This window comes from Arachis ipaensis, chromosome B5 (assembly GCF_059453495.1).
Source record: "Arachis ipaensis isolate K30076 ecotype BB chromosome B5, ASM5945349v1, whole genome shotgun sequence".
Classification (NCBI taxonomy): domain Eukaryota; kingdom Viridiplantae; phylum Streptophyta; class Magnoliopsida; order Fabales; family Fabaceae; genus Arachis; species Arachis ipaensis.
The window spans coordinates 109649447-109677130 of record NC_142440.1 but is presented as its reverse complement, the minus strand read 5'-3'; positions in this window follow the sequence as shown (position 1 = coordinate 109677130).

Here is a 27684-nt window from a genome sequence, read left to right as displayed (position 1 = left end):
CTTAGTTTTTCATATTTAATTTCATTCCGTTGTTTTTCTCTCTCATAATTAAAAATTCAAAAAAAATTCAAAAATATGTCTTTTCAAGTCAATAATACAGAGAATTGAAGATTCAGAACATACAGCAGAGGAATCACAAAGAAAAAGCTGGGTGTTCAAAACACCTAGTGAAGAAGGAATTTTGGCGTTTAAACGTCAGCCAGGGTACCTGGCTGGGCGTTTAACGCCCAACGAGGTAGCCAAATGGGTGTTAAACGCCAGAATGGATACCATTCTGGGCCTTTAACGCCAGGACAACACAAGGGAGGTAAGTTAGTTTTTAATTCAAATCTTTTTCAAATCTTCATAATTTTTCAAAATCAAATCCTTTTCAAATCATATCTTTTTCAAATCATATCTTTTTCAAAATCAAATCTTTTTCCATTTTTCTCTCACTATTTTCAAAAATCCTGGCTACCAATTAATGATTTGATTCAAAAATTTCAAGTTTGTTACTTTCTTGTTAAGAAAGGTTTAATATTTGAATTTTAGAATCATATCTTTTAAATTTCTTGTTAGCCAAGTCATTAATTTCCAATTATATCTTCTCAATCATATCATTAATTTAAAAAAATTTTTTAAATTGTTTTTCAATCATATCTTCTCAATCATATTCTCTCAACCACATATTTTTTAAAATAATTTTCAACCATATCTTTTTTATTACTGATTTCAAAATCTTCTTCAAAATCACTTAACCAATTTCTCACTTTTAATTTTCAAAAAACCATCAACCACTTTTTCAAAATTCTTTTTAATTAATTTAAAATTTTTTGTTTTATTTAAAAATTTGTTTTCGAAAAATTTTTTTCCCTTCCTCACCTTCTTCTATTTAAGGACTAACACTCCTCCTCAATTAGCAATTCGGACTCTCTCTCCTTCTTCATATGTTCGAATTCTTATCTACCTACCTCATCCCTCTATTCCTGTTTTCCTCTGACACCTCAAGGAATCTCTATACTGTGACATAAAGGATTCTATACTTTCTTGTTCTCTTCTCTTTCTTATGAGCAGGAACAAGGACAAAGGCATTCTTGTTGAAGCTGATCCTGAACCTGAAAGGACCTTAAAGAGGAAGCTAAGAGAAGCTAAAGCACAACTCTCTGGAGAGGACCTAATAGAAATTTTCGAAAAAGAAGAAGACATGGCAGCCAAAAATAACAACAATGCCAACAATGCAAGGAAGATGCTTGGTGACTTCATTGCACCCTTGATGAGCGGATAATTTATACGCTTTTTGGCATTGTTTTTACATAGTTTTTAGTGTGATTTAATTAGTTTTTAGTATAATTTTATTAGTTTTTAATTAAAATTCACATTTCTGGACTTTACTATGAGTTTGTGTATTTTTCTGTGATTTCATGTATTTTCTGGCTGAAATTGAGGGACTTGAGCAAAAATCAAATTCAGAGGTTGAAGAAGGACTGCAGATGTTGTTGGATTCTGACCTCCCTGCACTCAAAGTGGATTTTCTGGAGCTACAGAACTCCAAATGGTGCGCTCTCAATTGCGTTGGAAAACAGCATTGAAAATAGCACACCCTGGAGGAAGGGCTTACTAGCGTTTAAACGCCAGTAAGGAGCATCTGGCTGGCGTTTAACGCCAGAACAGAGCATGAAACTGGCGTTAAATGCCAGAAACAAGCAGCAGTCTGGCGTTTAAACGCCAGGATTGCACCCAGAGGAAAGCTGGCGTTAAACGCCAGAAACAAGCATCAGACTAGCGTTTAACGCCAGAAACATGCACCATACTGGCGTTCAACGCCAGAAACATGCTATAGACTGGCGTTGAACGCCCAAAACAAGCAAGGAAGTGGCGTTTAACGCCAGAAACATGCTGCAGTCTGGAGTTAAACGCCAGGATTGCATATATGGGTCGTTTTACACGTCTAAAAGGTGCAGGGATGAGAAATCCTCAAACACCTCAGGATCTGTGGACCCCACAGGATTCCCTCAAGATCTGTGGACCCCACAGGATCCCCACCTACTTCTTCTCTCTTCTTCACACCTTTCCATAACTCTCTTCCCCAAATACCCCTCACCAATCAACTCAATCACTCTTCCCCATCACCTCTTCACCAATCACATCCATCCTCTCTTCCCCAAAAAATCCCACCTACCTTTAAATTCAAATTATTTCCCTCCAAAACCCAACCCTAAATGTCCGAACCCTAAACCCCTCCCCACTCCTATATAAACCCCTCACTCCCTCTTCATTTTCACACAACAAAACCCTCTCTTCTTCCCCTTGGCCGAAATCATCTCTCTCTCCCTCTCCTCCATTTTTCTACTTCTTCTACTTCTTTCTTTCTTCTTTTGCTCAGGGACGAGCAAACATTTTAAGTTTGGTGTGGTAAAAGCATTGCTTTTTATTTTTCCATAACCATTTATGGCACCTAAGGCCAGAGAAACCTCTAGAAAGAGGAAAGGGAAGGCAATTGCTTCCACCTCTGAGTCATGGAAGATGGAGAGATTCATTTCTAAGGTCCATCAAGACCACTTCTATGAAGTTGTGGCCAAGAAGAAAGTGATCCCTGAGGTTCCTTTCAAATTCAAAAAGAATGAGTATCCGGAGATCCGTCTTGAAATCCAAAGAGGTTGGGAAGTTCTCACCAACCCCATTCAACAAGTCGGGATCCTAATGGTCCAAGAGTTCTATTCAAACACTTGGATCACTAGGAACCACGATCAAAGTGTGAACCCGAATCCAAAGCATTGGCTTACCATGATTCAGGGGAAATACTTAGATTTTAGTCCAGAAAATGTAAGGCTGGCGTTCAACTTGCCAATGATGGAAGAGAACGCACGCCCCTACACAAGAAGGGTCAACTTTGATCAAAGGTTGGACCAAGTCCTCATAGACATATGTGAGGAAGGAGCTCAATGGAAAATTGACTCAAGAGGCAAGCCGGTTCAACTAAGAAGGCATGACCTCAAACCAGTGGTTAGGGGATGGCTAGAGTTCATTCAACGCTCAATCATTCCTACTAGTAACCGGTCTGAAGTTACTATAGACCGGGCCATCATGATCCATAGTATCATGATTGGAGAGGAGGTGGAAGTTCATGAGATTATACCTCATAGAGGAGCTCAAGAGCACCATTGGTTCTTCAAGAAGAGGAGGATGCCACCCTCACTAAGGTGGACTCATTCCTTAATTTCCTTGCTGTTTTTCGATTTTTGAGCTTTATGTCTTATTTATGTTTGTGTCTTTACTATATGATCACTAGTGTCTAAGTGTCTATGCCTTAAAGTTATGAATATGAATCCATCACCTCTCTTAAATGAAAACTGTTCTAAAAACAAAAGAACAAGAAGTACATGGTTTCGAATTCATCCTTGAAACTAGTTTAATTATTTTGATATGGTGGCAATACTTTTTGTTTTCTGAATGAATGCTTGAACAGTGCATATATCTTTCGAAGTTAATGTTTATGAATGTTAAATATGTTGGCTCTTGAAGAATAAGGAAAAAGGAGAAATGTTATTTGATAATCTAAAAAATCATAAAAATAATTCTTGAAGCAAGAAAAAGCAGTGAATACAAAAGCTTGCAGAAAAAAATAGCGAAAAAAAAGAGAAAAAGAAAAAGCAAGCAGAAAAAGTCAATAGCCCTTAAAATCAAAAGGCAAAGGTAATAAAAAAAAGGATCCAAGGCTTTGAGCATCAGTGGATAGGAGGGCCTAAAGGAATAAAATCCTGGTCTAAGCGGCTAAACCAGGCTGTCCCTAACCATGTGCTTGTGGCGTGAAGGTGTCAAGTGAAAACTTGAGACTGAGCGGTTAAAGTCAAGGTCCAAAGCAAAAAGAAGAGTGTGCTTAAGAACCCTGGACACCTCTAATTGGGGACTTTAGCAAAGCTGAGTCACAATCTGAAAGGGTTCACCCAGTTATGTGTCTGAGGCATTTATGTATCTGGTGGTAATACTGGAAAACAAAGTGCTTAGGGCCACGGCCAAGACTCATAAAGTAGCTGTGTTCAAGAATCAACATACTGAACTAGGAGAATCAATAACACTATCTGAATTCTAAGTACCTATAGATGCCAATCATTCTGAACCTCAATCGATAAAGTGAGATGCCAAAACTATTCAAGAGGCAAAAAGCTACAAGTCCCGCTCATCTGATTGAACCTAAGTTTCATTGATATTTTAGAATTTATAGTATATTCTCTTCTTTTTATCCTATTTGATTTTTCGTTACTTGGGGACAAGCAACAATTTAAGTTTGGTGTTGTGATGAGCGGATAATTTATACACTTTTTGGCATTATTTTTACATAGTTTTCAGTGTGATTTAATTAGTTTTTAGTATATTTTTATTAGTTTTTAATTAAAATTCACATTTCTAGACTTTACTATGAGTTTATGTGTTTTTCTGGGATTTCAAGTATTTTCTGGCTGAAATTGAGGGACTTGAGCAAAAATCAAATTCAGAGGTTGAAGAAGGACTGTAGATGCTGTTGTATTCTGACCTCCCTGCACTCAAAGTGAAATTTCTGGAGCTACAGAACTTCAAATGGCGCGCTCTCAATTGCGTTGGAAAGTAGACATCCAGGGCTTTTCAGCAATATATAATAGTCTATACTTTGATTAAGGATAGACGACGTAAACTGGCGTTGAACGCCAGTTCCATGCTGCATTCTGGAGTCAAACGCCAGAAACAGGTTGCAAAGTGGAGTTAAACGCCAGAAACAGGTTATAAACTGGCGTTCAACTCTAAGAAAGACCTCTACACGTGTAAAGCTCAATGCTCAGCCCAAGCACACACCAAGTGGGCCCCAGAAGTGGATTTCTGCATCATTTACTCATTTCTGTAAACCCTAGTAACTAGTTTAGTATAAATAGGACTTTTTACTATCTTTTGGAGAATCTTTGATTAGTTTTATGCTATCTTAGACTTTTGTGAGGGCTGGCCATTCGGCCATGCCTGAACCTTCATCACTTATGTATTTTCAACGGTAGAGTTTCTACACACCATAGATTAAGGTGTGGAGCTCTGCTATTCCTCAAAGATTAATGCAAAGTACTACTATTTTTCTATTCAATTCAACTTATTCCGCTTCTAAGATATTCATTCGCACTTCAATATGATGGATGTGGTGATCGTGACAGTCATCATCATTCTCACTTATGAACGCATGCCTGACAACCACCTCCGTTCTACCTTAGATTGAATGGATATCTCTTGGATATCTAATACAGGGGACCGAGTCTGAGATATTAGAGTCTTCGTGGTATAAGTTAGAACCCATGGATGGCCATTCCTGAGATCCGAAAAGTCTAAACCTTGTCTGTGGTATTCTGAGTAGGATCTGGGAAGGGATGGCTGTGACGAGCTTCAAACTCACGCGTGCTGGGCGTAGTGACAGACGCAAAAGGATCAATGGATCCTATTCCAGTATGATCGAGAACCGACAGATGAATAGCCGTGCTGTGACAGAGCATCTTGGACCATTTTCACTGAGAGGACGGGAAGTAGCCATTGACAACGGTGTTGCCCAACATACAGCTTGCCATGGAAAGGAGTAGGAAGGATTGGATGAAGACAGCAGGAAAGCAGAGGTTCAGAGGGACGAAAGCATCTCTATACGCTTATCTGAAATTCTCACCAATGAATTACATAAGTACCACTATCCTATTTTATATTTTATTTATCTTTTACTTATCAATTCATAAAATCAGTTGAATTCGCCTGACTAAGATTTACAAGGTGACCATAGCTTACTTCAAGCCGACAATCTCCGTGGGATCGACCCTTACTCACGTAAGGTTTATTACTTGGACGACCCAGTGCACTTGCTAGTTAGTTGTACGAAGTTGTGAAACAGAATTAAGATCATGAACGTGCGTATTGAGTTTTTAGCGCCGTTACCAAGGAAGTAATGATCACAATTTCGCACACCAACCCTCTTCTGACTTCTGTGGAAGGAGCATCTCAATTCCTACAATTGGAGCAAACAACTTTGAGCTTAAACCTCAATTAGTTTCTCTAATGCAGCAGAATTGTAAGTATCATGGACTTCCATTGGAAGATCCTCATCAATTTTTAGCTGAATTCTTGCTAATCTGTGACTCTGTTAAGACCCATAGGGTTGAACTTGAGGTTTACAGACTTATGCTCTTTCCCTTTGCTGTAAGAGATAGAGCTAGGACATGGTTGGACTCACAACCTAAAGAAATCCTGAACTCTTGGGAAAAGCTGATCAATGCCTTCTTGGCAAAGTTTTTTCAACCTCAAAAATTGAGTAAGCTTAGAGTGGAAGTCCAGACCTTCAGACAGAAGGAAGGTAAATCCCTCTGTGAAGCTTGGAAAAGATACAAGCAATTGATCAAGAGGTGTCCTTCTGGCATGCTTTCAGAATGGAGCATCCTATGCATATTCTATGATGGTCTGTCTGAACTGTCCAAGATGTCATTGGACAACTCTGCTGAAGGATCTCTTCATCTGAAGAAGACACCTGAAGAAGCCCAGGAACTCATTGAAATGGTTGCAAACAACCAATTCATGTACACTTATGAAAGAAATCCTGTGAATAATGGGGCAACTCAGAAGAAAGAAATTCTGGAGATTGATACTCTGAATGCCATACTGGCTCAAAATAAAATATTGACTCAGCAAGTCAATATGATTTCTCAGAGTCTGACTGGAATGCAAGCTGCATCCAGCAGTAATAAAGAAGCATCTTCTGAAGAAGAAGCTTATGATCTTGAGAACCCTGCAATGGAAGAGGTGAATTATATGGGAGAACCCTATGGAAATACCTATAATCCTTCATGGAGAAATCATCCAAATCTCTCATGAAAGGACCAACAGAAGCCTCAACAAGGCTTCAACAACAATAATAGTGGAAGAAATAGGTTTAGCAATAGCAAACCTTTTCCATCATTTTCTCAGCAACAAACAGAGAACTCTGAGCAGAGTTGTTCTGGCCTAGCTACCATAGTCTCTGATCTATCTAAGACCACACTAAGTTTCATGAATGAAACAAGATCCTCCATTAGAAACTTGGAGGCACAAGTGGGTCAGTTGAGTAAGAGAATTACTGAAACTCCTCCTAGCACCCTCCCAAGCAATATAGAAGAAAATCCCAAGGAAAAGTGCAAGGCCATAGCCATGGCTATCATGGCCGAACCTGGAGAGAGTAAGGAGGATGTGATTCCCAGTGAGAAAAAACTCATGGGATGTCCTCTGAACGAAAAGAAGTTCCCCTTTGAGGAACCAAGGGAATCTGAGGCTTATACAGAGACCATAGAGATTCCATTGAACCTACTTTTGCCATTCATGAGCTCTGATGAGTATTCTTCCTCTGAAGAGGATGAAGATATTATTGAAGAGCAAGTTGCTAAGTACCTTGGAGCAATCATGAAGCTGAATTCCAAGTTATTTGGTAATGAGACTCGGGAGGATGAACCCCCCTTGCTCACCAATGAACTGAATGACTTGATTAGGCAGACATTACCTCAGAAGAAACCGGATCCTGAAAAATTCTTAATACCTTGTACCATAGGCACCATGACCTTTGAGAAGGCTCTGTGTGACCTAGGGTCAAGTATAAACCTCATGCCCCTCTCTGTAATGGAGAAACTAGGGATCCTTAAGGTGCAAGCTGCAAGAATCTCACTAGAGATGGCAGACAATTCAAGGAAATAGGCTTATGGACTTGTAGAGGATGTCTTGGTAAAGGTTGAAGGCCTTTACATCCCTACTGACTTCATAATCCTGGACACTGAGAAGAGTAAGGATGAATCCATCATCCTTGGCAAACCCTTCCTAGCCACAGTAAAAGCTCTGATTGATGTTGACAGAGGAGAGTTGGTCCTTCAAGTGAATGAGGACTACCTTGTGTTTAAAGCTAAAGAATCTCCTTCTGTACACATGGAGAAGAAGCATGACAAGCTTCTCTCAATGCAGAGTCAAACAGAACTCCCACATTCAAACTCTAAGTTTGGTGTTGGGAGGCTATCATCATGCTCTGAGTATCTGTGAGGCTCCATGAGAGCCCACTGTCAAGCTATTGACATTAAAGAAGCGCTTGTTAGAAGGCAACCCAATTTTTACTTATATATGTTAAATTTCTATTGTTATTTCATGTTTTCTTTAGGATGATGATCATGTGGAGTCACAAAAAAAAAAGCTAAAATCAAAAACAGCATTGAAAACAGTACACCCTGGAGGATGAGCTTACTGGCATTTAAACGCCAGTAATGGTAGCAGAATGGGCGTTTAACGCCAGTATTGGCACTCCGATGGGCATTTACACACCCAAAATGGTGCAGGGATGAGAAATCCTTGACACCTCAGGAGCTGTGGACCCCACAGGATCCCCACCTACCTCAACTCTCTCTCTCTCTTCTTCACACCTTCCCATAACACCCTTCCTCAAATACCACTCACCAATCGCCTCTACCACTCTTCCCTATAACACCCACCTCACAATTCAAATTCAAATCATTTCTCTCCCAAACCCAACCCCTAATACACGAACCCTACCCCTCTCTCCACTCCTATATAAACCCTTTATCCCTCATTCATTTTCACACATCATAAACACTTCTCCCCCTTGGCCGAACCACTCACACCTCTCTATCTCCTCCATTTTATTCTTTTTCTCCTCTCTTCTTTCTTCTTTTGCTCAAGGACGAGCAAACCTTCTAAGTTTGGTGTGGTAAAAGCGTTGCTTTTCGTTTTTCCATAACCATTTATGGCACCTAAGGCCGGAGAAACCTTTAGAAAGAGGAAAGGGAAGGCAAAAGATTCCACCTCTGAGTCATGAAAGATGGAAAGATTCATCTCAAAGGTCCATCAAGACCACTTCTATGAAGTTGTGGCCAAGAAGAAGGTGATCCCTGAGGTCCCTTTCATGCTCAAAAGGAATGAGTATCCGGAGATCCGACATGAGATTCAAAAAAGAGGTTGGGAAGTTCTCACCAACCCCATTCAACAAGTCAGAATCTTAATGGTTCAAGAGTTCTATGCTAATGCATGGGTCACCAGAAACCATGATCAAAGTGTGAACCCGAACCCAAAGAATTGGCTTACAATGGTTCGGGGGAAATACTTAGATTTCAATCCGGAAAATGTAAGCTTGGCATTCAACTTGCCAATGATGCAAGGAGATGCACGCCCCTACACTAGAAGGGTCAACTTTGATCAAAAGTTAGAACAAGTCCTCATGGACATATGTGTGGAAGGAGCTCAGTGGAAAAGAGACTCCAAAGGCAAGCCGGTTCAATTGAGAAGGCATGACCTTAAACCCGTGGCTAGAGGATGGTTAGAATTCATCTAACGCTCCATCAATCCTACTAGCAACCGATCCAAAGTGACTATAGATCGGGCTATCATGATCCATAGCATCATGATTGGAGAGGAAGTAGAAGTTCATGAGGTCATATCTCTAGAACTCTACAAAGTGGCTGACAAAACCTCCACTTTGGCAAGGTTAGCCTTCCCTTATCTCATCTGTCACCTATGCAATTTAGCTGGAGTTGTCATAGGAGAAGACATCCTCATTGAAGAGGACAAGCTCATCACTAAAAAGAGGATGGAGCAAATAAGAGAGCCCTCCTATGGACCTCAACAAGAACATGAGGAAGTCCCTCATCAAGAAATTCCTGAGATGCCTCAAGGGATGCATTTTCCTCCACAAAACTATTGGGGGCAAATCAACAACTCTTTAGGAGAACTGATTCCAACATAGAACAACTAAGAATGGAACACCAAGAGCACTTCATTATTCTCCATGAAATTAGAGAGGATCAAATAGCCATGAGGGAAGAGCAACAAAGGCAAGGAAGAGACATAGAGGAGCTCAAGCGTTCCATTGGATCTTCAAGAGGAAGAACTAGCCGCCATCACTAAGGTGGACCCGTTCTTTGATTCCCTTATTCTTATCTCTTTGTTTTTTTTATGCTTTATGTGATATCTATGTTTGCATCTTCATTACATGATCATTAGTGTCTAGTGCCTATGCTTTAAAGTTATGAATGCCCTATGAATCCTTCACCTCTCTTAAATGAAAAAAAAAATATTTTCTGAAAAAGAAAAAGAAGTACATGAATTTTGAATTTTAAAACATTTTAATTATTTTGATGTGGTGGCAATATTTTTTGTTTTCTGAATGAATGCTTGAACAGTGCATATTTTTGAATTTGTTGTTTATGAATGTTAAAATTGTTGGCTCTTGAAAGAATGATGGAAAAGGAGAAATGTTATTGATAATCTGAAAAATCATAAAATTGATTCCTGAAGCAAGAAAAAGCAGTAAAAAGCTTGCGAAAAAAAATGGCGAAAAAAAAAGCAAGCAGAAAAAGCCAATAGCCCTTTAAACCAAAAGGCAAGGGTAAAATAAAAAGGATCCAAGGCTTTGAGCATTAATGGATAGGAGGGCCCACAAGAATAAAATAATGGCCTAAGCGGCTAAACCAAGCTGTCCCTAACCATGTGCTTGTGGCGTGAAGGTGTCAAGTGAAGAGCTTGAGACTGAGCGGTTAAAGTCGTGGTCCAAAGCAAAAAGAGTGTGCTTAAGAGCTCTGGACACCTCTAATTGGGGACTCTAGCAAAGCTGAGTCACAATCTGAAAAGGTTCACCCAGTTATGTGTCTGTGGTATTCATGTATCCAGTGGTAATACTGGAAAACAAAATACTTAGGGTCACAGCCAAGACTCATAAAGTAACTGTGTTCAAGAATCAACATACTAAACTAGGAGAATCAATAACACTATCTGAATTCTGAGTTCCTATAGATGCTAATCATTTTGAACTTCAAAGGATAAAGTGAGATGCCAAAACTGTTCAGAAGCAAAAAGCTAATGGCCCCGCTCATCTAATTAAGACTAATCCTCATTGATGTTTTCGAAATTTATTGTATATTCTCTTCTTTTTATCTTATTTTGTTCTTAGTTGCTTGGGGACAAGCAACAATTTAAGTTTGGTGTTGTGATGAGTGGATAATTTATACGCTTTTTAGCATTGTTTTTAGGTAGTTTTTAGTATATAATTAGTTTTTAAATAAAAATCACATTTCTGGACTTTACTATGAGTTTGTGTGTTTTTCTGTGATTTCAGGTATTTTCTGGCTGAAATTGAGAGACCTGAGCAAAAATCTTATTCAGATGCTGAAAAAGGACTGCAGATGCTGTTGGATTATGACTTCCCTGCACTTGAAGTGGATTATGAAGCCTAATTGGCGCGCTCTCAATCATGTTGGAAAGTAGACATCCTGGGCTTTCCATCAATATATAATTGTCTATACTTTTCTCGAGATTTGATGGCCCAAACCGGCGTTCAATGTCAGCTTAAAATTTCTAGCGTAAAACGCCCAAACTGGCACCAGAATTGGAGTTAAACGCCCAAACTGGCACCAAAGCTGGCGTTTAACTCCAAGAAAAGCCTATGCATGTGAAAGCTTCAATGCTCAGCCCAAGCACACACCAAGTGGGCCCCGGAAGTGAATTTCTACATCATTTACTTATTTCTGTAAACCCTAGGCTACTAGTTCATTATAAATAGGACCTTTTACTTTTGTATTTTCATCTTTGGAACATTTAGTCCTTAGACATTGGAGGCTGGCCTCACAGCCATGCCTAGACTATTTTCACTTATGTATATTCAACAGTGGAGTTTCTACACCCCATAGATTAAGGTGTGGAGCTCTACTGTTCTTCATGAATTAATGCAATTACTACTATTTTCTATTCAATTCACGCCTACTTCTGATTCTAAGATATTCACTCGCACTTCAACCTGATGAATGTGATGATCCATGACACTCATCATTATTCTCACTTATGAACGTGTGCCTGACAAACACTTCCGTTCTATCTATAATAGCTTGAGTGCGTATCTCTTAGCCTCCTGGTTCACAACGCATGGTTGCCTCTCCTGACAACAGAGCCTTCTATTCCGTGAGATCAGAGTCTTTGTGGTATAGGCTAGAATCAATAGACAGCGTTCCTGAGATCCAAAAAGTCTAAACCTTGTCTGTGATATTTTGAGTAGGATCTGGGAAGGGATTGACTGTGATAAGCTTCAAACCTGCGAATGTGGGGCACAAGTGACAGTGTGCAAAAGGACAATGGTCCTATTCCGACGCTAGCGGGAACCGACAGATGATTAGCCATGCGGTGACAGCGCAGATGGATTTTTTTTCATCCGAGAGGATCATAAAGCTTGCCATGGAAGGAGGTAACGCCTGGTTGGAAGAAGGCAGTAGGAAAGCAGAGGTTCAGAAGCAAAAAAGCACCTCCATATGCTTATCTGAAATCCCACCAATGAATTACATAAGTATTTCTATCTTATTTTCTGTTTTAATTATATTTTAATTATCAAAACCTCAAAATCATTTTAATTCACGTGACTGAGATTTACAAGGATGACCATAGCTTGCTTCAAGCTGACAATCTCCGTGGGATCGACCCTTACTCACGTAAGGTATTACTTGGACGACCCAGTGCACTTGCTGGTTAGTTGTGCGGAATTGCAGAAGTGTGATTGTGATTTCGTGCACCAATTACTAACTCTTTCCATTGGGAAAGAGAGTCATGTTGTTATTCAATGGATCATTAATAGTTTTCATTCTTCTTCTTCTTTCTTTTCTCTTGATTTGCTTGAAAGCTTTCGATTTTCATCCAATTGAGCAATTGTCTCGGAAGAGAAACTACCCAAACTTGGATTTCCTCTGAGCCTTGGAAGAGGAATGAAGAAATCGTGCTAGAAATGCTTTCTCATATTGGACCGGATTTGGGGGTTGGATGGATATAGTGACATATAATCCTACCAATACTTTGATTTGGAAAAACATGTGGTATAATCAGTGATCGTACTTCATCTCTTCCCATGAGCAATTAGATCAAAGAATTGGACAATTTTTCAAGCTTAGAGAGATTGGATTGCCAAGGAATTGGGATTCAATCACCTAAGATTGCCAAGAGATCAATGAATGCATTGATTGAGGAAGAGATGAAAATGAACTTGATCCAGAGAATGCAATAGCTCTTGATCCCAATACTTATTTTATCTTTTATTTAATTTATGGTTATTTACACTTTCTGCACTTTATGTTTCCTGCACTTTATATTCTTGTCATTTTACTTTTCTGTACTTTATTGCTTTCTTTTACTTTTATGCAATTTACATTTCTTGTTGCTCATCATTATCACTCCAATATGAACTGTCTAACTAGAATAATCAATTAACCATTGATTTCTTAATCCGTTAATCTTTATGGGATTCGATTTCACTCTGTTGTGAGTTATTACTTGACGACAATTCGGTATACTTGCCGAAGGAAAAATTTGTTGAGAGACAGATTTCCGTGCATCAAGTTTTTGGCATCGTTGCCGGGGATTAATTTTGATTGACCATCTACCGGTGGATGATTACCTAGATTAGACATTTTTTTTTATTTTTGTCATTTAATTTCTTATAATTTTCTCTTGCTACTAAGGTGTTTGTGTTATTGCCTCACTAAGAACTCCTTATCTCTGATATAAGGAATTTTAAATTTTCTTGGTGATTGTGTTTTACAAAATTCAAATGGAGTTCACCTCACATTTTGATCAATCATATCATATGGGATATTGCCCACCACCATAAAATGATTCCAGTCATTATCCTAATGGTGGCTGGGAATATCACTAAGGAATGATAGAGTATGAGCAATCAAATGAAATGGAATACCTTCCAGAGCCACAAAATAGCTCATATTGTTATGACAACTACCAAAATTTTGGCTTGGAAAGGGATTTTAATGCTGCATATTCATCAAGGACTATCATCCTGTAATTGTCCAACCTATGCACCTCCACAAAATCTTCTAGAATTTGCAATGGAAGAACTCTCCAAAAGATATCTGTTTCATTGCCCAACTCAGTGAGTTTTTAAGGCAAAATGTGAGAGATGTGATTGAAGATATGGAAGCCTCATTGAAGAGTCAGGAAGAGCAAATGAGACAATTGGCACATTTTGTTGATGAACCAACCAATGTCTTCCCTTGGCCAGGGGAAGAATATCATGCCATCAGTCTAATAAGTAGAGAAGTGCTTAATGAGGGTGAAAATGAGGAATTGGTAGAGCAAGCAAAAGATATCCCTGTACCAAGTGAGCCACCATTTCAAGAAGTTTTTGATAAAGAGGACACTCCAACCATCCCACAACACCCAAGTTTTGAAAACAAATAAGTGAAGGCAATCAACTAAAGCACTAGAATAAGGATTGTGACAAAGAAACAATTAGCTATATCCATGAAAAAGAGAGGGTCAAAGAACAATCCAACCCCTGCTCCAACAAGCAAGTTCACTCAAGCTAACAACAAAAGAAAGCTTGTTAGGAGGTACTCAAAACAGGGGACGCTAACTGGCTCATCTTTCCTCTTGAGGTCATTCCTCTTAACAAACTGGAAGAAGAGGAAGAAAGTTGAGAACAATGTGTCAAGCTAATGACATTAAAAGAGCGCTTGTTAGGAGGCAACCCAACCGTAGGTAACATTTCCTTTCTTTGCGTTGTTTATTTTCAATAATTTGGCTTATGATTGCATTCTAAGTTTGGTGTTGCTATGCAACAATTTGATTTTCAATCTTCACTAGGTACTTGCATCATTCTAAAATGAAAGTGTCACACTAAGTTTGGTGTTGCCACTTATCTTTCATGCAAAGTACCAAGCACACCACTTATTAATGCAATCACATGGTCTCTATTTCCATTCTTGTGCCTTAATTGTTATTATTAATCTTGCTTGCTGAAACACATGCGTACTCACAATTTATTATTTTAAGACATTCATGATCCATCATAAACCCCATCACCACTGTTTTACTTGTTGCTCGAGGATAAGCAATCATTCTAAGTTTGGTGTGGGAAGGGGAAGAATAGGAGGAAAAGGACAACAATAATAAAGATGAACTATAAGGTGGTAAAGTTCCTTTTGCCTCTTACTTGTTTCCAGTATGTTCAATTGCATGATTGTCTATTATTTTCTCTGTATGCATGTGTGTAGTGAATAAGTGATGAGCGGATAATTTATACGCTTTTTGGCACTGTTTTTAGTATATTTTCAATGTAATTTAGTTAGTTTTTATTATATTTCTATTAGTTTTTAAATAAAAATCACAATTCTGGACTTTACTATGAGTTTGTGTATTTTTCTATAATTTCAGGTATTTTCTGGCTGAAATTGAGGGAGCTGAGCAAAAATCTTATTCAGGCTGAAAAAGGACTGCTGATGCTGTTAGATTTTGACCTCCCTGCACTCGAAATGGATTTTCTAGAGCTACAGAACTTCAAATGGCGCGCTCGTAATTACGTTGGAAAGTAGACATCCAGGGCTTTCCAGAAATATATAATAGTCTATACTTTACTCAAGGATAGACGACGTAAACTGGTGTTCAATACCAGTTCCATGTTGCAGTCTAGCGTCAAATGCCAGAAACAGGTTACAAATGGGAGTTGAACGCCAGAAACAGGTTACAACCTGGCGTTCAACTCTAGAAACAGCCTAGGCACGTGAGAAGCTTAAGTCTCAGCCCCAGCACACACCAAGTGGGCCCCAGAAGTGGATTTCTGCACCATCTATCACAGTTTAGTCATTTTCTGTAAACCTAGGTTACTAGTTTAGTATTTAAACAACTTTTAGAGGTCTATTTCGCACCTCATGACATTTTTAGATCTGAACTTTGTACTCTTTGATGGCATGAGTCTCTAAACTCCATTGTTGGCGGTGAGGAGCTCTGCTGTGTCTCGATGAATTAATGCAATTATTTCTATTTTCCATTCAAACACGCTTGTTTCTATCTAAGATGTTCATTCGCACTCCAATATGATGAATGTGATGATCCGTGACACTCATAAACATTCTCAATCTATGAACCCGTGCCTGACAACCACTCCCGTTCTACCTTCGATTGAATGAATATCTCTTGGATTCCTTAATCAGAATCTTCGTGGTATAAGCTAGAATCCATTGGCAGCATTCTTAAGAATCCGGAAAGTCTAAACCTTGTCTGTGGTATTCTGAGTAGGATTTAGGGATTGAATGACTATGACGACCTTCAAACTCACAAAGGTTGGGCATAGTGACAGACGTAAAAGGATCAATGGATCCTATTCCAGCAGGAGTGAGAACCGACAGATGATTAGCCGTGTGGTGACAGCGCACCTGGACCCTTTTCACTGAGAGGATGGATGGTAGCCATTGACAACGGTGATCCACCAACACACAGCTTGCCATAGGAGGAACTTCTGTGCGTGAAGAAGAAGACAGGAGGAAAGCAGAGATTCAGAAAACAAAGCATCTCCAAAACTCCAACATATTCTCCATTACTGCATAACAAGTATTTATTTCATGCTCTTTTATTCTTTGCAATTCATACTGATAATTATAATTGATTTCCTGACTAAGATTTACAAGATAACCATAGATTGCTTCAAATCAACAATCTCCGTGGGATCGACCCTTACTCACGTAAGGTATTACTTGGACGACCCAGTGCACTTGCTGGTTAATGGTACGAGTTGTGAAAAGTGTGATTCACAATTCGTGCACCAAGTTTTTGGCGCCGTTGCCGGGGATTGTTCGAGTTTGAACAACTGACGGTTCATCCTGTTGCTTAGATTAGGAAGATTTTGTCTTTTGGGTCAGAGTATTTTATTATTGTTCTTGTTAAAATTTTAGAATCCTTATTTTCTTTTTCAAAAATTTTTCGAAATTTTATTTTTTATTTTATTTTATTTTATTTTTATTTTTACTAATAATTGAGTTTTTCTGTTTGAGTTTAGTTTTATATTTTAAGTTTGGTGTCAATTGCATGTTTTTATTTTCTTTTAAATTTTTGAAACTGTGTTCATTGTTCTTTCTTAATCTTCAAGTTGTTCTTGTTTATTTCCTTGTTTGATCTTTAGTTTTTCTTGTTTTGTGATTTTTCTTGTTTTTCTTGTGCATTTCGAATTATTAGTATCTAAAAAAAATTATTTATTAAATACCTTGTTAAAACACTTTAAATTTATAGCTCAATTGGCTAGAGCGTGATGCTTATGTTCTTGGTAATTGGCTATCTTCTTTTTTAAAACTTTTTTAAATTAATTTTTCTTTGAATAAATCTTGTGTCAAACTTTAAGTTTGGTGTTTTCTTGTTGATTTTTCTTTAATTTTCGAAAATTTTGTTTTCGTTTTCTAAAAATTTTAAGTTTGGTGTTCTATCTTCATGTTCTTGTTGTTCTTGTGAGTCTTCAAAGTGTTCTTGAGTCTTCCTTGTATTTTGATCTTAAAATTTTTAAGTTTGGTGTTCCTTGGTGTTTTCCTCCAAAATTTTCAAAAATAAGGAGCATTAGATCTAAAAATTTTAAGTTTTGTGTCTTTTTATTGTTTTTCTCTTTCCTCATTGAATTCAAAAATATCTTTTTCCTTTATTTTAATTGATTTTTCGAATTTTACTTTTAAAAATTCAGATTTTATTTTAACTTTTTTATTTATCTTATCTTAGTTTTAAAATTTCAAAATTCAAATCTTTATCAAAAATCATATCCAAAACTTTTCAAATCTTCTTAATTAACTAATTATTTTAGTCTTAAATTTCTTGTTCCTAATTTGCGAATTCTATATTTAATTTCAAACTATTTTATTCTCTTTTCTTTTATTATTTATTCGTTCCCTTTTTACAAAAAAAAATAAAAAAAATAAAAATAAAAATAAAAATATATTCTATTTGCTATTCATATCAATTCTCTTTTCTCCATCATGGATCTAAGTGGAATTGAACAGTCCAGAAGGACTCTGGGGTCATATGCCAACCCCACTACTACTTCATATGGGAGTAGTATCTGTATACCCTCCATTGGAGTCAGTAGCTTTGAGTTGAATCCTCAGCTCATTATCATGGTGCAGCAAAGTTGCCAGTATTCTGGTCTTCCTCAGGAAGAACCTACAGAGTTTCTGGCACAGTTTTTACAGATTGCTGACACAGTACATGATAAGGAAGTAGACCAGGATGTCTACAGATTATTACTGTTTCCATTTGCTGTAAAAGACCAAGCTAAGAAGTGGTTAAATAACCAACCTAAGGCTAGCATAAGGACATGGAAATAGCTGTCAGAAAAATTCCTGAATCAATACTTCCCTCCAAAATGGATGACACAGCTAAGGCTGGACATCCAAGGCTTTAAACAAGGAGATAATGAATCTCTTTATGATGCCTGTGAGAGATACAGAGAGATGCTAAGAAAATGCCCCTCTGAAATGTTTTCAGAATGGGTGCAGTTAGACATCTTCTATTATAGGCTTACAGAGAAAGCTCAAATTTCTCTAGATCACTCAGCTGGTGGATCTATACACATGAGAAAGAAAATTGAAGAGGCTCAAGAGCTTATTGATACAGTTGCCAGAAATCAGCATCTGTATCTAAATAGTGAATCTTCCATGAAAGAAGAGGCTAAAACAGTAACTGCTGAACTCAGTCCTGCAGAACAAATTACTGAATTCAATCAGCAATTAGATTTTCTAACAAAATAGCTGGCCAAATTCAAGGAGATATTACAAGATACAAGAAGGGCTAATATAAACATGGAAGTACAGTTGAAGCAAACAGAACAGCAGTTATCAAAACAAATAACAGAAGATGCCAAGCAGTTCAATTAAGAAGTGGAAAAATATTAAATACCTCACTTCAAGGCAGCAGGAAGCCAAGAAATGAACAAATTGCTATTCATGATCCCTCTGAGGACAGTAAGAGCCCAGAGAGGAATAACTCTGGCATTCAAACGCCAGAAACAAGCAATGATTTGGCATCAAACGCCCAATGGAAGCTTAGTTCTGGCGTTCAAATGCCAGGAACAAGTAAGGAGTTGGCGCCCAACGCCACTCCAGCTTCTGACTCTGGCAATCAAATGCCAGTGAAGGATCAGACACACACAAGTGCTGATAACAACCCCTCTAAAAAGGGCTCTCCAACCACCTCTGTAGGAAGTAAACCTGTAGGAACTAAGGTTGAGGAATACAAAGCCAAGATGACTTATCCTCAAAAACTCCATAAGGAGGAGCAGGATAAGCAATTTGCTCACTTTGCAGACTATCTTCAGACTCTTGAAATAAAGATTCCGTTTGTAGAGGTGCTCATGCCAAGTTTATGAAAGAGATCTTGAGTCATAAGAAGGATTGGAGAGAAACTGAAAGAGTTCTTCTCACTGAAGAATATAGTGCATTCATTTTGAAAAGCTTCTCAGAAAAGCTTAAGGATCCCGGGAGCTTTCTGATACCATGCACACTAGAGGGTAATTGCACCAAGACAGCTTTATGTGATCTTGGAGCAAGCATCAATCTAATACCTGCATCCACTATCAGAAAGCTTGGTTTAACTGAAGAAGTCAAACCAACCCGGATATGTCTCTAACTTGTTGATGGCTCCATTAAATACCCATTAGGCGTGATTGAAGACATGATTGTCAGGGTTGGGCCATTCGCCTTTCCCACTGACTTTGTGGTGCTGGAAATGGAAGAGCACAAGAGTGCTACTCTCATTCTAGGAAGACCTTTCCTAGCAACTGGACGAACTCTCATTGATGTCCAAAAGGGGGAAGTAACCCTGAGGGTCAATGAGGATGAGTTCAAGTTAAATACTGTCAAAGCCATGCAGCATCCAGACACACCCAAAGACTGCATGAAAGTTGATCTTATTGACTCTTTGGTAGAGGAGATCAACATGGCTGAGAGTCTCGAGTCAGAGCTGGAAGACATCTTTAAAGATGTTCAGCCTGATTTGGAGGATTCAGAGGAATCGAAAGAACCTCTGAAACTTCCTCAGGAAGAGGAGAAACCTCCTAAACCCGAGCTCAAGCCATTACCACCATCCCTGAAATATGTATTTCTAGGAGAAGGTGACACTTTTCCAGTGATCATAAGCTCTGCTTTAAATCCAGTGAAAGAGGAAGCACTACTTCAAGTGCTAATGACACACAAGACAGCTCTTGGGTGGTCCATAAGTGACCTTAAGGGCATAAGCCCAGCTAGATGCATGCACAAAATCCTATTGGAGGATAATGCTAAGCTAGTGGTTCAACCACAGAGGCGGGTAAATCCAGTCATGAAGGAAGTGGTGCAAAAAGAGGTCACTAAATTACTGGAGGCTGGGATTATTTATCCGATTTCTGATAGCCCTTGGGTGAGTCCTGTTCAAGTTGTCCCCAAAAAGGGAGGTATGATAGTGGTTCATAATGAAAAGAATGAACTGGTTCCTACAAAAACAGTTACAGGGTGGCGCATGTGTATTGACTACAGAAGGCTCAATACAGCCACCGGAAAGGATAATTTTCCTTTACCATTCATAGACCAGATGCTAGAGAGACTAGCAGGTCATAAATGCTACTGCTTTTTGGATGGCTATTCAAGTTATAACCAAATTGTAGTGGATCCTTAGGACCAAGAGAAAACAACATTTACATGTCCTTCTGGAGTGTTTGCTTATAGAAGGATGCCTTTTGGTCTGTGTAATGCACCTGCAACCTTTCAGAGGTGCATGCTCTCTATCTTCTCTGATATGGTAGAGAAATTTTTGGAAGTCTTCATGGATGACTTTTTAGTATTTGGAGACTCATTCAGCTCCTGCCTTAACCATTTAGCACTTGTTCTGAAAAGATGCCAAGAGACCAACCTAGTTTTAAACTGGAAAAAATGTCACTTTATGGTAACTGAAGGAATTGTCCTTGGGCATAAAATTTCAAACAAGGGAATAGAGGTGGATCAAGCTAAAGTGGAGGTAATTGAAAAACTACCACCACCTGCTAATGTTAAGGCAATCAGAAGCTTTCTGGGGCATGCAGGATTCTACAGGAGGTTTATAAAGGATTTTTTAAAAATTGTAAAACCCCTGAGCAATCTGCTAGCTGCTGACACGCCATTTGTGTTTGACACAGAATGTCTGCAAGCATTTGAGACTCTTAAAGCTAAGCTGGTCATAACACCAGTTATTTCTGCACCAGACTGGACATTACCATTTGAACTAATGTGTGATGCCAGTGACCATGCCATTGGTGCAGTACTGGGGCAGAGGCATGACAAGCTTCTGCATGTCATTTATTATTCTAGCCGTGTTTTAAATGATGCCCAGAAAAATTATACAACCACAGAAAAAGAATTACTTGCAGTGGTTTATGCCATTGACAAGTTTAGATCATACTTGGTAGGATCAAAAGTGATTGTATACACTGACCATGCTGCTCTTAAATATCTACTCACAAAGCAGGATTCAAAACCCAGGCTTATAAGATGGGTGTTGCTTCTGCAAGAGTTTGATATAGAAATAAGAGACAGAAAAGGGACAGAGAACCAAGTGGCTGGTCATCTGTCTCGGATAGAGCCAATAGAAGGGGCGTCCCCCCCTCTTTTGAGATCTCTGAAACCTTTCCGGATTAGCATTTATTCACCATTCAGGAAACACCATGGTTTACAGACATTGCAAACTATAAAGCTGCAAGGTTCATACCCAAGGAGTACAGCAGGCAACAAAAGAAAAAATTAATTACTGATGCAAAGTACTACTTGTGGAATGAACCCTATCTCTTTAAGAGATGTGCAGACGGAATAATCCGTAGGTGTGTGCCTAGAGAAGAAGCACAGAAGATCTTATGACATTTCCATGGATCACAATATGGAGGCCATTTCGGAGGTGAGCGAACAGCCACCAAGGTCCTCCAATGTGGCTTCTACTGGCCTACCCTATATAGAGATTCTCGAGAGTTTGTACGTAACTGTGACAGCTGCCAAAGAGCTGGTAATCTGCCTCATGGTTACGCCATGCCTCAACAAGGAATCTTGGAGATTGAGTTGTTTGATGTATGGGGAATTGACTTCATGGGACCTTTCCCACCATCATACTCAAACACTTATATTCTGGTGGCAGTCGATTATGTATCAAAATGGGTAGAGGCCATTGCCACACCCACTAATGATACTAAGACAGTGCTGAAGTTCCTCTAGAAACATATCTTCAACAGGTTTGGTGTCCCTGGAGTACTAATCAGTGATGGGGGCACTCACTTCTACAACAAATAGCTTTACTCTGCCATGGTCCGGTATGGGATTAGCCACAAGGTGGCCACTCCATATCACCCACAGACAAATGGGCAAGCTGAAGCCTCTGATAGAGAACTAAAGAGAATCCTGGAACGGACTGTAAGTGCTTGTAGAAAGGATTGGGCAATAAACTTGGATGATGCTCTGTGGGCTTCCAGAACAGCATTCAAGACTCCTATAGGGACCTCTCCATACCAGCTTGTGTATGGTAAGGCCTGTCATCTGCCCATGGAACTGGAACATAAGGCCTACTGGGCAACCAGATTCCTGAACTTTGATGCCAAATTAGCCGGACAAAAAAGATTACTCCAGCTAAATGAGCTAGAAGAATTTAGAGTCACTGCTTTCGAAAATGCCAAACTTTATAAGGAGAAATAAAAAAGGTGGCATGACAGAAAGCTGTCATCAAGAATCTTTGAACCAGGACAAAAGGTTTTGTTGTTTAACTCTAGGCTCAGGCTATTCCCTGGGAAACTAAAATCCCGGTGGAGGGGATCATATGTGATTACGAGTGTATCACCATATGGTTATGTGGAGCTTCAAGAAATTGATTCTGATAAGAAGTTCATTGTTAATGGACAGAGAATCAAACACTATCTTGAAGGTAATGTTGAGCAAGAGTGCTCAAGGCTGAGGCTAGATTAAAAAACTCAGCAAGGTCCAACTAAAGACAATAAAGAAGCGCTTGCTGGGAGGCAACCCAGCCATTGGGAAAACTTTTTCTGTTATTTCGCCCTATTCTTGATTTTATTTGTTTATATAAAGTTCACTGTTAATAACGTAAAGAGTCAATTGCAGAGGTTCACAGGGTTACAGAACGATTCAGCACACAAAACAGAGAAAAAGAGCTCACTGGCAAGAAAACGCCAGTAAGAGGCGCAACTGGGCATTAAACGCCCAAAAGGAGCATCTACTGGGCGTTTAACGCCAGTAATGATAGCCATCTGGGCGTTAAACGCCAGAAAGAAGCAGCTTCTGGGCGTTTAACGCCAGATTGACAGCATCCTGGGCGTTCAGAAAAACGCCCAGTGACAAAGGAGTTTCTGGCGTTTAACGCCAGCTAGAAGCAACAGCTGGGCGTTAAACGCCCAGACCAAGCACTAACTGGGCGTTAAACGCCCAAAACATGCAGCAGTTGGGCGTTTAATGCCAGGAATATGGGGAGTAGGCAATTTCGTTTTCAATTCAAATTTTTTCCATTTTTTATGTTTCAATTCATAATTTCTTGCACAAACATGTCACAAACCCTAATTTCTAAAAACCCTAATTTCAAAAAAATCAAATGTATCTTAATTCATAAGCCCTTTCTCAAATCTTTTTCAAAACAAAGCTATCTCTTTTCACTCTAAAATCTTTTCAAATCATCAATATCTTTTTCAAATCTTCACATCATCTTTTTCAAAATTCAGATTTATCTTTTTCAAATATCTTTCATATCTTTTCAATTTTAAATCATATCTTTTTCCTATTATACTTATCTTTTACAAATCATATCTTCTATCATATCTCCTTCTAAATTTTCGAACCCACCCTCCTTTTTTCCCTTTAAATCCTCATTCGGCCTCCTCCTCTCCTCCACAAGTTGCGCTTGGCTCTCCCTCTTTCCCTCTCCTTTCTTTTCTTTTGCTTGAGGACAAGCAAACCTCTAAGTTTGGTGTGTTTATCCGTGATCACTAAGCCAATACCCACTAAGATCATGGCTCCCAAGGGAAAACAAACTGACTCAAGAGGCAAGAAGGAGAATATTCCAAAACCACTTTGGAATCAAGAGAAGTTCATAACCAAAGAACATTCAGACCATTTTTACAAAATAATGAGTCTAAGATCAGTGATCCCGGAAGTTAAATTCGATCTAAAAGAAGATGAATATCCGGAGATCCAAGAGCAAATTTGAAACAGGAGCTGGGAAGTCCTAGCTAATCCTGAAACAAAGGTGGGAAGAAACATGGTTCAGGAATTCTATGCTAATCTTTGGCAGACGGACAGGCAGAGAATTGCTGGAACCGCATTCTATGACTATAGAACTCTGATCAGAGGGAAGGTTGTTCACGCCCACCCAGACAAAATAAGAGAAATCTTCAAGCTGCCTCAACTGCAAGATGACCCAGATTCCTTCAATAGGAGAATGATGAGATCAAACCTGGGATTAGACAAAATCCTAGAGGACATATGCCTCCCTGGAGCCAAGTGGACAACCAACACAAAGGGTGCCCCGAACCAACTCAAGAGAAGAGATCTCAAACCAGTTGCCAGAGGCTAGCTGGACTTCATTGGGCGCTCTATACTGCCCACCAGCAACCGATCTGAGGTCACCATCAGAAGAGCAGTGATGATTCATTGTATTATGCTAGAAAAAGAAGTGGAAGTTCATCAGTTGATTGCTTGTGAGCTCTACAAAATTACAAACAAGAACTCCAAAGATGCCAAATTGGCTTATCCAAGCTTAGTCTCTCTGCTATGTAAAGATGCTGGAATAAGGGCTTGTTTGGGTGAGCTTTTAAAAAAAGATCTTTTTTCAAGTTATCTTTTTTTAAAAGATCTTATAGAGAAGTAAAAGTAATTTTATGTTTGGATATCTCATGTAAAAAGGTCTTTTTATCAATCAATTATGTTTGGGTATAACAATATAAAAGTACTTTTTTGTTTATTTATTACATGAAAAACATCTTTTTTTTTTAAGGAAAAAAGATCTTTTAAAAAAAGATGTAAATTACAGCTTCTCAAAAAAGATCTTTTTTTTATTTTACTAGTGCTTTTACTTTTATTACTAGAAATTTGCCAAACACGTTAAAAAATAAAAAAAGTTCTTTTTTCATTGAAAAAAGATCTTTTTTTAACAAAATAATGGCGCCCAAACATGCACTAAAAATGGGAGTAGATAAGTATATATCAGTTGAACAACCAATCACCAAAAAGTCTATGGAAGGACTACAAGTGCAGGACGACCCCATCAAGAGAAAAGCAGAGGAGCTCCTCCCGGAAATCCCTCAAATTGAATACTGGGAGCGCCTAAAAGCATTTGTCACCAAGTTGCAAGAAGCTGTGGATCAACTGAAGGAAGAACAGCAAAATCAAAACAGCATGCTATGCAAACTGCTTAAAGAACAAAAAGAGCAGGGGCGTGACATAAAGGAACTGAAGCGCCAGAAGCTGTCTCTTGAAGGGCCAAGCACTCCACAGGCTAAAGAGGCATCTACCTCCCAAAATAAAGGTTGTTGAGTCCTAACTCTGAGATAACCTTTTATCTATGTTAAGAGTATATGAGTATTAGAGTTAGAGTCATTTATTTTTATGTCTTTAATTTCCTGTCTTTTATTATTAAGTGTCTTCTTTTATGCCTAATTTATATTATTTTTATTAAATAATAAATAAAAATTAGAGTCTATGCCTTAAAGTCATGAATATTCTATGAATCCATCACCGTTCTTAAATAAAAAAATGTTTTAATTACAAAAGAACAAGAAGTACATGGTTTCAAGTTCATCCCTGAAACTAGTTTAATTATTTTGATGTGGTGACAATACTTTTTGTTTTCTGAATGAATGCTTGAACAGTGCATATGTCTTTTGAAGTTGATGTTCATGAATGTTAAATATGTTGGCTCTTGAAGAATAGGGAAAAAGGAGACATGTTATTTGATGATCTGAAAAATCATAAAAATGATTCTTGAAGCAAGAAAAAGCAGTGAATACAAAAGTTTGCGAAAAAAAAAAGAAGAAAAAGCAAGCAGAAAAAGCCAATAGCCCTTAAAACCAAAAGGCAAGGGTAAATAAAAAGGATCTAACGCTTTGAGCATCAGTGGATAGGAGGGCCTAAAGGAATAAAATCCTGGCCTAAGCGGCTAAACCAAGCTGTCCCTAAGCATGTGCTTGTGGCGTGAAGATGTCAAGTGAAAACTTGAAACTGAGCGGTTAAAGTCAAGGTCCAAAGCAAAACAAGAGTGTGCTTAAGAACCCTGGACACCTCTAATTGGGGACTTTAGCAAAGCTGAGTCACAATCTGAAAGGGTTCACCCAGTTATGTGTCTGTGGCATTTATGTATCCGGTGGTAATACTGGAAAACAAAGTGCTTAGGGCCACGGCCAAGACTCATAAAGTAGCTGTATTCAAGAATCAACATACTGAACTAGGAGAATCAATAACACTATCTGAATTCTGAGTTCCTATAGATGTCAATCATTCTGAACCTCAATGGATAAAGCGAGATGCCAAAACTATTCAAGAGGCAAAAAGCTACAAGTCCCGCTCATCTGATTGGAGCTAAGTTTCATTTATATTTTGGAATTTATAGTATATTCTCTTCTTTTTATCCTATTTGATTTTCAGTTGCTTGGGGACAAGAAACAATTTAAGTTTGGTGTTGTGATGAGCGGATAATTTATACGCTTTTTTGCACTGTTTTTAGTATGTTTTCAATGTAATTTAGTTAGTTTTTATTATATTTCTATTAGTTTTTAAATAAAAATCACAATTCTAGACGTTACTATGAGTTTGTGTGTTTTTCTATAATTTCAAGTATTTTCTGACTGAAATTGAGGAAGCTGAGCAAAAATCTGATTCAGGCTAAAAAAGGACTGCTGATGCTGTTGGATTCTAACCTCCCTGCACTCGAAATGGATTTTCTGGAGCTACAGAACTCCAAATGGCTCAAGGATAGACGATGTAAACTGGCGTTCAACGCCAGTTCCATGTTGCAGTCTGGCGTCAAACGCCAGAAACAGGTTACAAATGGGAGTTGAATGCCAGAAACAGGTTACAACCTGGCGTTCAACTTCAGAAACAGCCTAGGCACGTGAGAAGCTTAAATCTCAGCCCCAGCACACACCAAGTGGGCCCCAGAAGTGGATTTCTACACCATCTATCATAGTTTAGTCATTTTCAGTAAACCTAGGTTACTAGTTTAGTATTTAAACAACTTTTAGAGGTCTATTTCGCACCTCATGACATTTTTAGATCTGAACTTTGTACTCTTTGATGGCATGAGTCTCTAAACTCCATTGTTGGGGGTGAGGTGCTCTGCTGTGTCTCGATGAATTAATGCAATTATTTCTATTTTCCATTCAAACACGCTTGTTTCTATCTAAGATGTTCATTCGCACTTCAATATGATGAATGTGATGATCCGTGACACTCATAACCATTTTCAATCTATGAACGCGTGCCTGACAACCACTCCCGTTCTACCTTCGATTGAATGAATATCTCTTGGATTCCTTAATCAGAATCTTCGTGGTATAAGCCAGAATCCATTGGCAGCATTCTTGAGAATCCGGAAAGTCTAAACCTTGTCTGTGGTATTCCGAGTAGGATTCAGGGATTGAATGACTGTGACGAGCTTCAAACTCACAAAGGTTGGGCGTAGTGACAGACGCAAAAGGATCAATGGATCCTATTCCAGCAGGAGTGAGAACCGACAGATGATTAGTCGTGCGGTGACAGCGCACCTGGACCCTTTTCACTGAGAAAATGGATGGTAGCCATTGACAACGGTGATCCACCAACACACAGCTTGCCATAGGAGGAACTTCCATGCGTGAAGAAGAAGACAGGAGGAAAGCAGAGATTCAGAAAACAAAGCATCTCCAAAACT